The sequence below is a fragment of the Misgurnus anguillicaudatus genome, chromosome 22, assembly GCF_027580225.2.
Source record: "Misgurnus anguillicaudatus chromosome 22, ASM2758022v2, whole genome shotgun sequence".
Classification (NCBI taxonomy): Eukaryota; Metazoa; Chordata; class Actinopteri; order Cypriniformes; family Cobitidae; genus Misgurnus; species Misgurnus anguillicaudatus.
This window is the reverse complement of record NC_073358.2, coordinates 49,996,925-50,007,884: the sequence shown is the minus strand read 5'-3', so window position 1 is coordinate 50,007,884 and position 10,960 is coordinate 49,996,925. Positions and strand designations below refer to the sequence as shown.

The 10,960-nt window shown below is 41.9% G+C and overlaps 1 pseudogene; it reads left to right on the top strand.

Annotated features, from left to right (window-relative positions):
* Positions 1-3,620: 3,620 nt before the first annotated feature.
* LOC141358903 (uncharacterized) lies at positions 3,621-8,778 on the top strand (annotated as a pseudogene).
* The last annotated feature ends 2,182 nt before the right edge of the window (positions 8,779-10,960 follow it).

Sequence of the window (10,960 nt, the reverse complement as noted above, 5' to 3'; positions counted from 1 at the left end):
TGTTTTTATTTCAAACACGCTGCCTTTGAAGTGCGTCGGAAAGCCTTTCTCTGAGCTGCCTTCATGCCTCCGAGTCCGAAGTCATGTCCTCATGAGGCAGCGAGGCCACAAGTCCTCACAGTCCTCACTGCATTGAGTTTTCGGACGCAGCCAGTGTTGTGGACAAATGCGGAACTATGCGCTTGCTTATGAACTTATGGATATCTCTGTACCGTCTGCCTGGTTGTGTCAGCTCCTGTAAGCGTACGGGCCAACCAAACGACCCAAGAAGAGTTTGGAACAAAACGAGGGAGGATCAGTTTGGTGTTGCATTATCTGGATAGAGAGAGCTTCACGACAACATTTAACTAGACCGAGATTCTGATCCTGCTTGTGTTTTACGCGATGGGTGAGTTGTTTTGATTCGTAACCCTTCAAAAAACGTATGCTATTATATTGATGACAACATTACTGTAATCAGCGCGTCTTCCCACGGACGATATGCACATCAAAGGTATTGTGAGATTCTGATCGTGCTTGTGTTTTACGCGATGGGTGAGTTGTTTTGATTCGTAACCCTTAAAAAAACGTATGCTGTTATATTGATGACAACATTAGTGTGTAGACTGTAATCAGCGCGTCTTCCCGCGGACGATATGCACATCAAAGGTATTGTGAGATTCTGATCGTGCTTGTGTTTTACGCTGTGTTTTCAGTTTGTGTTTTTTTTCTCTACCAAAGGATGAAGATATATGAAAAATCTGTGGTTAAAATGTCTTTTTCAAGGAGGGATTTACTAGACGTTTGGCTGTGAAGAATACTGTCAGAGAGTCACGTTAGCAAGCGGTTAATGCATGTTAACTTACGGTTTTGCTATGACCCGGTTAGTTATACATAAATGCTTAAATGAGTGTAAAATGTTAGTTTCTATCGTTGTTTTTATTGCTTGGATTAATGATAAATTATATTTATTGATGTCGATAATGTCTTCTCAGTAAATCATGTTAGCACTAGGTCAATACATGTCGCACTATTGTTGGTCTGTGCCACTGATCTGTGGTCTGTGCAGAGACTCTGTCAGTTGACCAATCAGAGCAGAGTAGGCTACTGAAAGGTGGGGTTAAGGCAGACTGAGTCGTTGAATGGCTTCACAAGAATCGTTTGGGGATCTCTGAGAAATGGAGCAATTTTAAATTTATATTTTGAGAAAATTACAGTGTTTTTTGACTTGCATGAATTTAAACCTGTTGTCCGGGACTTATAAACAGTGATAGTGTCATGATTTTGGTCTTATTGGCTGCTTTGTCTTTGTTTCACTATGTGTTGTGTTTTTGAAAAGAGTTTTAAGACAATTCTTAAAGCTACAGAGTCAGCAGATCATGTCGCAACCAGCAGATCATTTCACAAATGTGGAACAGATCCAGTGAAGGTATTTTATTTTATTTTATTTTATTTTATTTTATTTTATTTTATTTTATTTTATTTTATTTTATTTTATTTTATTTTATTTTATTTTATTTTATTTTATTTTATTTTATTTTATTTTACTAATTTTTATTTTTAATGTATCTTAAATAGATTGATTGCAACCACTTACTTAAAAAAATTAGGTCAATTAAATGAATCATTTTGGTCTGCAGTAGCTCACTGAAAAAAAAAATGTATGACATAACAGTTCTGGTCAGACGTATTTGGAAGGTTCATAAATCAGCGTATATAATATGATATATAATATAATACAAAATATAAAATATCAGCAGGTTTGGGAGAGATTTGTGGGTATATAGTAAAAAAAATTTTGAATTAGCCTTAGAATTAGGATCATTAATCATTCAATGTAAAAATAAGTCACACAATTCCAGAACACCTCAAATTAAACTTTATTTATCTATAAATGCCCACTTGGTAAGTTCACAGGACATATTCTGTCATGACAGCTCAGGTAACATGATCTGGATCATATCAATCAGTATCATCACTGCTAAGAGTTCAACCAGACCTGATAACATATTTCTGCTTCATCTTTGACTCCATCACCATAACATTACAGCAATGGTAAACGCTGTTTGGAGTCCTGAAAGGGATGCAACTCCAGAGATCCAGGAGATCTGTGATAAGGTGAGAGACAGAAACTTCAAAAGAATTATGAGGACATGCGGGAAGATCATTAAATATTTAGATTTCAGTGAACTACTGAAGTGTATGGACATTCATGTTTTAGGAATAAAAATATAAGAATAATTCTAAAATTTGATTTCATACTAATTCAATTTATCAAAACATGTATTTTAAATGATTTTTTTCATCATTCACATATAATATAAATAAAATGTGGTTATATGTGTGTTTGTTTAGATGAAGCCAGATGCACAAAGTTCTGCAGGTCTGATCTTTGCTGATTTCACTGCTATAAAATACATTTTTCAATTTAATAATGAAGCACAAGAAATGAAGTACTCAATAAAGGTAAGTTCTTTTTCTAACTTCGCTCGGTGTTTCACTATGGGAATCGCTTTGGGCGTGACCAACTGCAGAAGCTCTAATGACACCATGTCTGTCTTTGACAGACAGGTCGACCTGTGGCCAGGCTCCGCCCTAGGTCGACTCCTGCCTACGTCATTAGCGCTTTCTTCCCGTGGGAGACTGCAACAAGCTCTCTCAGCACATCCCGACTTGCTGATTTCGTTTAACTGTTCAACAGGCGGACCGTCATTGGATTCAGGCACCGAACAACATCAGTGGAGGGATTGTGTTGAGTGACAACCTTTAATATTGGAATAGCGTCCGCGTCGTGGCGAGCTATTCTGATCTTCCATTGCGTATTTAGTTACAGCGGTAGGTCACATCTGGTTTTAACTTTCTGGGTTCACGCGTCAAGGCGGACCTGTCGAAGGTTTAATTACCTATCCTAGCAGACTAACGTGTTATGACGAGTCTATAGATTGCGCTATGTCGACGGCAACTACCCCCGCCAAAGGGCACGAACCGAAGACTAAGGAGGCTGCATCCTGCCCTTGTCCATCCTCATGTGGAGCTACCATCTCGGGCAGGGACCCTCGCCCTATGTGCATCGTGTGTATGGGCCCGAAACACGCTCAAACGTTGCTAGCGGACCCGCAGACATGCGCTCACTGTGCGTCAATGCCGGTGAAAATTTTGGAACGGAGGCTGAAAGTGTCGGTGGCTAACAAGCAGGACCCTTGCCTGTCTGAAGCTGCCTCGACAGCGACGGATCATCTTCCGTGAGCGAGTTCTAGCTGGGCGGAAATGATGGAAGCTAAATCCCTGGATATGCCTCCGCTGTTCGAGGGCCTGCTCACGCAGGAGGATGGCAAACTGGGGGACGAGGACGCAGATGGTGATGCTAATTCTGACCTCCTCGATCTGGATATGGACGACGAAGAGGAGGAAGACAGTTCCCTCTTCCCGGCCCAGCAGTCCAGACCACCTAGCGCAAACGACTCGGCCCCTCCTGTTGACAACAATCTACATGAGGTGTGCAAGGCGCCGCGGCTAAGTTGGGCCTAGCCTGGCCAGCCGCTAAAGACGCCAAAGGAGGCGTGAGAGACCTTTATGATGGGAAAAGGCTGCCGCCGGCCCACTCAACAGCGAGACAGCTCCTGCCTGCCGTGCCTGCGTGTATGAAGGAGATGTCTCGTTATTGGTCTAGCCCCTTTAAAAGAAAGCTCCCCACCAAGGGACATTCGATGCTGGAGATTCAGGGAATGGAGGAGCTGGGGTTGGTCGGACCCCCAGCTGTGGAGCCTTCAGTGGCTTATCACCTCCATCCGAATCGTCGATCTATTTCTGCCTCATCGCAGATTTCACTGCCGAGTAAGATGGAACGACTGACCGCCGCATCTTTTCAGAGGATGTACAAATATGCGGGGCAATCCGTGTGCTCGCTGAATGCTGTTACTTTACTGTCAGCATACCTAGCGGAGATTTTGGAAGAGATGGGGCGGCAGTTGGACTCAGGAGCACCGAACCCGGTGCTCTGGGACGAGATTTGTGTTGTGAACGATCTGATCCTGCACTCCTCACGTGGCACGGTTCAGGGCTGCGGTCGTGTGATGGGTTTGGCCGTATCACCAAGCACTCACACACACAGGGGAATTGAAAATAAAACATGCATTATCGCAGCCAAGCCACAGGCTGAGGGCGATATGCTCCCCGAGTTCAAAAAATATGAAAATAAAAATAAATGTTGCACTATCGCAGCCAGGCAAACAGCCGAGGGCGATATGTTAAAAAAAAAACATAAAATGCAAACACACGAATTGCACTTTCCCAGTCCCACCGGTGGGGGGAGTGCTCGCTCCTTCAGCGGGAGACAGCACGGTGCACGTGATGACGTCATCACTGTGCGTCAACAGCGGGGCGGAAGTGTATGGGGGCCTTCTCTCTGCCCGCATAGCCAGCTGGCGCGCATGCGCGGTTCATCCGTGGGTTTTAGCAACAGTTTCACGGGGATACAGACTACAATTTGCAATAAAACCACCTCGTTTCAACAGGGTAATTATGTCAGTGGCCGAGGGAGAATCGGCTTGGGTTTTGATGGCCGAAATCGAAACCCTTCTGAGCAAACAGGCAATCAGAGTGGTGCACGAGGAGGAGTGCCATCAGGGTTTTTACTCCCGTTATTTCGTAGTTCCAAAGAAAGGCGGCACAGCCCTCTGCCCTATTTTGGATCTACGTATATTAAACATGCACCTAAGAAAGTATTCATTCAAAATGTTGACACACAAGGTACTTTGTCAATCGATTCGCCCAAACGATTGGTTTGTGACAATAGACCTGTCAGATGCATACTTTCACATAGACATTTACCCCTCTCACAGGAAATTCCTCAGGTTTGCATGCCGGGGCACAGCATACGAATTTCAAACTATTCCGTTCGGGCTATCTTTAGCTCCGAGGGTTTTTACCAAATGTGTGGAGGCAGCTCTGTTCCTGCTGAGGGACAGGGGAATAAGAATATTGTCTTACATAGACGATTATCTGATATGCTCGTCATCAAGAAACACTTTCTGAGTTTCCTCAACGGTCAGCATGTTTTAGTGAAAACAGACAACTCCACAGTGGTTGCTTACATCAATCTACAGGGGGGCACACGCTCTCTTCAACTGCATCGGTTGGCAGAGAAACTGATCGTGTGGAGCGACACACGGCTTCTATCTCTCAGAGCAACCCACGTTCCGGGGGTTTTAAACAGGGGGGCAGATTTACTGTCCAGGGGAAACCCTCTCTACGGGGAGTGGAAACTCCATCCTCAGGTGGTGAGCCAGTTATGGCAGAGGTACGGTCAGGCTGCCGTAGATCTCTTTGCCTCGCAAGAAAACGCTCAATGCCCTCTGTGCTTCTCTCTGGCGGACGCAAATGCACCGCTGGATGTGGATGCTCTAGCCCACCGATGGCCAAACGTACTTCTGTATGCGTTTCCCCCTCTGAGCTTAATCTCCCCCACTCTAGCCAGAGTGAGGGAACAATGTCTGTCACTAATTCTGATAACCCCACGCTGGCCATCTTGACATTGGGTGGCCGAGAAAGTTCAACTTTTGTCAGGTCAGCCGTGGCCCCTCCCCCCACGGAGGGACCTCCTGTCTCAGGCGGGGGGGGGTTTACCATCCTCATCCAGACATGTTAGCCCGTGAAAGGTGGAATTTGAATGCGGCTGGTCTGCCCTCGTCAGTCATACATACTATTCAAAGTGCAAGAGCTTCATCTACCCGCACACTTTATGGTAATAAGTGGCGTGTGTTTGAAGGATGGTGTGAGCGGAGAGTGGTTATCCCTTTTTAGTGCTCTGTTAAGGATATTTTATGCTTTCTCCAGGATCTGTTGGATAAAGGGAAGGCTTTCTCCACCATTAAAGTATACCTGTCTGCTATTTTAGCCTGCCATATAGGTTTTGGTGAAAAATCGGTCAGCACCCTTTAATAAGTCGTTTTACGAAGAGGGCGCGCCGCATACGGCCAGTATCTAAGCAGATGGTCCCATTATGGGATCTACCTATCGTCTTAGAAGCATTATCTCAACATCCGTTTGAGCCGATCTTTCTCTTAAAACAGCACTGCTTCTGGCTTTAGTGACAGCTAAGCGTGTAAGTGATTTACATGCTTTGTCCGTTAACCCGTCTTGTTTGCAATTTGCTCCGGGGCTTACTAAAGTTTATTTTCGTCCTAACCCTGCTTTCGTGCCTAAGGTTATGGAATCGGCATATAGGTGCCCGGCTATGGAATTGGCAGCTTTTCATCCTCCTCCTTTTCTTCCCCGGAGGATCGGAAGCTTAATGCGTTATGCCCGGTGCACGCTCTTCAGGTGTATGTGGAGAGGACAGCAGGTTTCAGAACTTGCGACCAGCTGTTTGTGTCTTGGGATACTCCTCACAAAGGGAAGCCGTTATCTCGACAGTGGTTATCTCATTGGATTGTGGAGGCTATATCTGTCGCTTATAGTAGCAGGGGGCTTCAGCCCCCTAGGGGCTTGGAGCTCAATCCACAAGGGGTATGGCCACATCATGGGCTTTATTCAGAGGGGTTTCTGTTCAGGACATTTGCTCGGCGGCGAGTTGGGCAACCCCGCATACGTTTGTGCGATTCTATAGGCTGGATGTTTCAGAGCCGTCTTTAGCTCATGCTGTGCTGGGAGCTGGCAATTCTATACCCATTTGAAGACAGCAATGTGGGTGCAATCTGGGAGTGGTCTATATCTCCCATAGTGAAACATCGAGCGAAGTTAAAAAAAGAACGTTGGGTTACTTAACGTAAGCCCCGGTTCTTTGATAACAGAGTGAGGTGTTTCACCAGCACTTCCCTCCTTGCACTTGGACGGGAAGAAATCTCAGTAATTACATAGGCAGGAGTCGACCTGGCTGATATAGGTAAGGCGGAGCCTGGTCACAGGTCGACCTGTCTGTCAAAGACAGACGTGGTGTCATTAGAGCTTCCGCAGTTGGTCACGCTCAAAGCGATTCCCATAGTGAAACACCTCACTCTGTTATCAAAGAACCGGGGCTTACGTTAAGTAACCCAACTTTTTTTAAATAATTTTTATTAAAAAAGACAGAAATCATGTGGTACTGACACTTCCAGACAGGGTTTAAGTCTCAGACTAAAATGCATGTTGTAACTGAAAACACCTGGCATTGACATACTGTCTTAAAATATGTCTGTGTTATTTTTTTGTCTCAAGAAGAACACCAGTAATATTTTTGTAAAATATGTTTGTAAAACTACTTCAATTAATATCCCTTGCTTAATCTTAACCCAGGATACTGCCACTTAAAGATTAACACTTACTTTTAAAATCTCTCTCTCTCTCTCTCTCTCTCTCTCTCTCTCTCTCTGTCGGAGTGCATGCTGGGAGTGTGAACGGAGAGCGGTGTGGGTGAGTGTGTTTGTAGCTGTATGCTAAAAACTTTTTTTCTATCTTCTATCTTTTTGTATTTGTGTGTTTTGTGTTTTATGTGTTGAAGTGTTTCGGCTGTTTGGTTTTTAGACGTGTTTTTGCGTCTGCGACCAGCATTGCGCTGGGAGCACGACGACTTAAAACACGATGAGTTTTGAAAACTTAACTCGTCGCCATGGGGTGAAAGTGGAGTCTAAAGTCAGTGTAGAACAGTGTTGTTTAGGGGTGGGAGAGATAGTGGGACATGATAATATTGTGTCGGCATCGCGAATGAACAGTGCAATTGTTATTTTTTTTAAATCAATTGAAAAAGCTAATGATGCTGTGCAAAGCGGCGTAGTGTTGAATGGTTCACTCGTGCCTGTTATGCCTTTGAGTAGCCCGTCTAAAAGGGTTATACTGTCTAATATACCTCCCTTTATCAGAGACGAAGTACTAGTGCGAGAGCTATCTCGCTATGGTAAATTGGTATCCCCTATTAAGAAAATCCCTCTTGGGTGCAAGTCTCCGCTGGTGAAACACCTAATTTCGTTTAGAAGACAGGTTTTCATGGTGTTGAATAACGGAATTGATGACATCGATCTGGTTTTAAAATTTAAAATTGATGGTTTCGATTACACAGTTTTTGCAACATCTGACACTACAATTAAATGTTTTAGTTGTGGAAAAATCGGACATCTTGTTCGTGATTGTCCCAAAAAAGCGGCTAGTGCAAACTCTGAGCAGGTGTCAGCTGATGCTCCGGTTGAGATCGCGAGTGACGCGAGTATTGCTGGTACGTCTGTAGTGGAAGCCGCTGAACCTGAGCCGATTGTGCTGGTAGCTGCTGAGATTGAAACTGAAATAACAGAGACTGTTACTAAGTCTAATGACATTGGTTTGATGTCTGATGAACAGGCTGAATCTTCTGAAAATGTTTGCATGGTAGATGCTGATGAAATTGGTGTTGAAGACAATGATGTTGAATTTGAGAATGAAGCAGAAGTTGTCTTTAAAGTCCCAGTTAAAAGAAAGAAAAAAAGCTGTAGAAAGGCTAATAAACAAGTCAAGAAGGATGAGGGTGCTAATGAGAATGTGGAATCAGATAGCGATAGAGATTCATCTGATTCAAATATGTCCCAGTGCTCAAATTTGTCTGTTAGTTCTCAAAATGAAAACTTGATTTGTTTATATAGAGTTGAAGACATCACCAAGTTTCTACAAGAAACTAAAGGAATGAAAGGGGTGCAAGTTGAAGATTACTTTCCTGATTGCAAACAATTTGTTAATGATGTGAGGTATCTTATGAAGGAGGGAGCTTTTCAAGATGTAGAAGTTTATCGTTTAAGAAAACTTGTGAACAAACTTAAGAAACAAATGAGTAAAGATGATGAAGTTGTCAACTCCTAAAATTTTGCCAAAGATAAATCTTTTGGCTATTTTTCTCCTTTTTTTTGTTCTGGTCTCTAAAATAAATATGACAAATTTTAAGATCGGAACTTTAAACATAAATGGTGCCAGAAATGGTCATAAAAGAATGATGTTATATGAGTTCATTAGGCAAAAGCAAACTGATATTGTGTTTCTACAGGAAACACATAGTGATTTAAAAAATGAGACCGATTGGAGAAAAGAATGGGATGGAAGAGTTGTCTTAAGTCATAAATCCTCTATAAGTGGAGGCGTTGCAGTTTTGTTTTCTAAAAATTTTTTACCTATATCCTGTGAAGTGGATGAAATAATTGCAGGTCGGTTTTTAAAGATTAAAGTAAAGTTTGAAAAAACCACTATGGTGCTTATGAATTTATATGCACCTACTAAAGGATTTGAAAGAGTTATTTTCTTTAGAAAGGTTGATGCTGTTTTGAAAGCTTTAAATCCAGAAGAGTTGTTATTTATAGGTGGAGATTTTAATTGTACTGTTAATGATAAGCTAGATAGAAATCATCTAGAACCACATGCTGCTTCTCAGAAAACATTAGTACAGTTGATTGAAACTCACGATTTATGTGATATATGGAGAAGTGTAAATCAAGATGTCAGACAGTACACTTGGGCTCATAGTACTGAGCATTCTATCTCTATGGCACGTCTTGACAGAATTTATAGTGTTCAGCATCAACATAATGCTTTTAAATTCTGTAAAATCATTCCAGCAGGGTTTTCTGATCACAGTTTAGTTCTGTGCAGGGTTTTTATTAAGCATGTCAAGTGTAAGAGTGCATACTGGACTTTTAACAATTCATTGTTAAGTGATGAGAAGTTTATAGAAATTTTTAAATTTTTTTGGGAAACTTTTAAGCAACAAAAGCATTTTTATGGATCTTTGCAGCAATGGTGGGATTGTGGAAAAGTTCTTTTAAAAGATTTTTGTCAAAAGTACACTCTTAATGTTACTCGGGATATAGCACAGTCAATGAAGATTTTAGAGATGGAGATTGCTGCCTTACAAGATGTTATAACATCTACAAAAAATAAAAAGTATATTAATGAATTAAGAAATAAAAAAACAATGTTAATAGACCTGTTAGGAGTTAGAGCCCAAGGAGCTTTAGTTCGCTCACGTTTCCAAACCGTTACTCAAATGGATGCTCCTTCTAAATTCTTTTTTAATTTGGAAATGAAAAAAGGTCAAAGTAAAATAATTTTTTCTTTACGGTCAGCCGCAGGACAAGAATTTACTGAGCCTGCTGATATACGTAGCTGTGCTGTAGATTTTTATTCTGACCTTTATAAATCTGAACTGATGGAATGGGGTGCAGATGCTGATGATTTTCTTAAAGGACTGCCTAAGGTGGATGAGGAGTCCAACGATGAACTACAACAGGCATTGTCATTGCAAGAGCTTTATACTGCCATGATGAGCATGGAGAATGGCAAATCTCCAGGAATTGACGGGTTGACAGTGGAGTTCTATAAAACTCTATGGCCTGTCATAGGAGTAGATTTGTTGGCAGTCTTGAATGACAGCCTGGAAAGAGGTCAACTGCCAATGAGCTGCAGAAGAGCAGTTATCACGTTGTTACCTAAAAAAGGTGATCTTCAGTATAGCAGCAATTGGCGCCCTATTTCACTGTTATGTTCCGAATATAAAATTATCTCCAAAACAATGGCTATAAGACTTAGTAAAGTTTTAAGCCAATTAATTAATTCTGATCAGTCTTATTGCATTCCTAATAGGTCTATTTTCGACAATATTGCTTTAATTCGAGATGTTTTAGATGCTTCAAAACTCTTGGGAATTAAAACTGGATTAATTTCTCTTGATCTAGAGAAAGCTTTCGATAGAGTTGAACATCTGTTTTTATGGAATACTTTAGAGGCTTTTGGTTTTAATCCCTTTTTTATATCAATGATTAAAGCTATGTACAGTGACATTGAGAGTGTTCTTAAAATTAATGGTGGTTTGAGTGCTCCGTTTAAAGTTCAGAGAGGAGTTCGGCAGGGATGTGCCATGTCTGGCATGCTTTATTCCCTTGCCATTGAACCCTTATTCCAAAAGTTAAGAGATAATTTAAAAGGTTTGGTTTTCCCTGATTGTAATAAGTCTATACATCTTTCTGCTTATGCTGATGATGTTATTGTTTTTGTA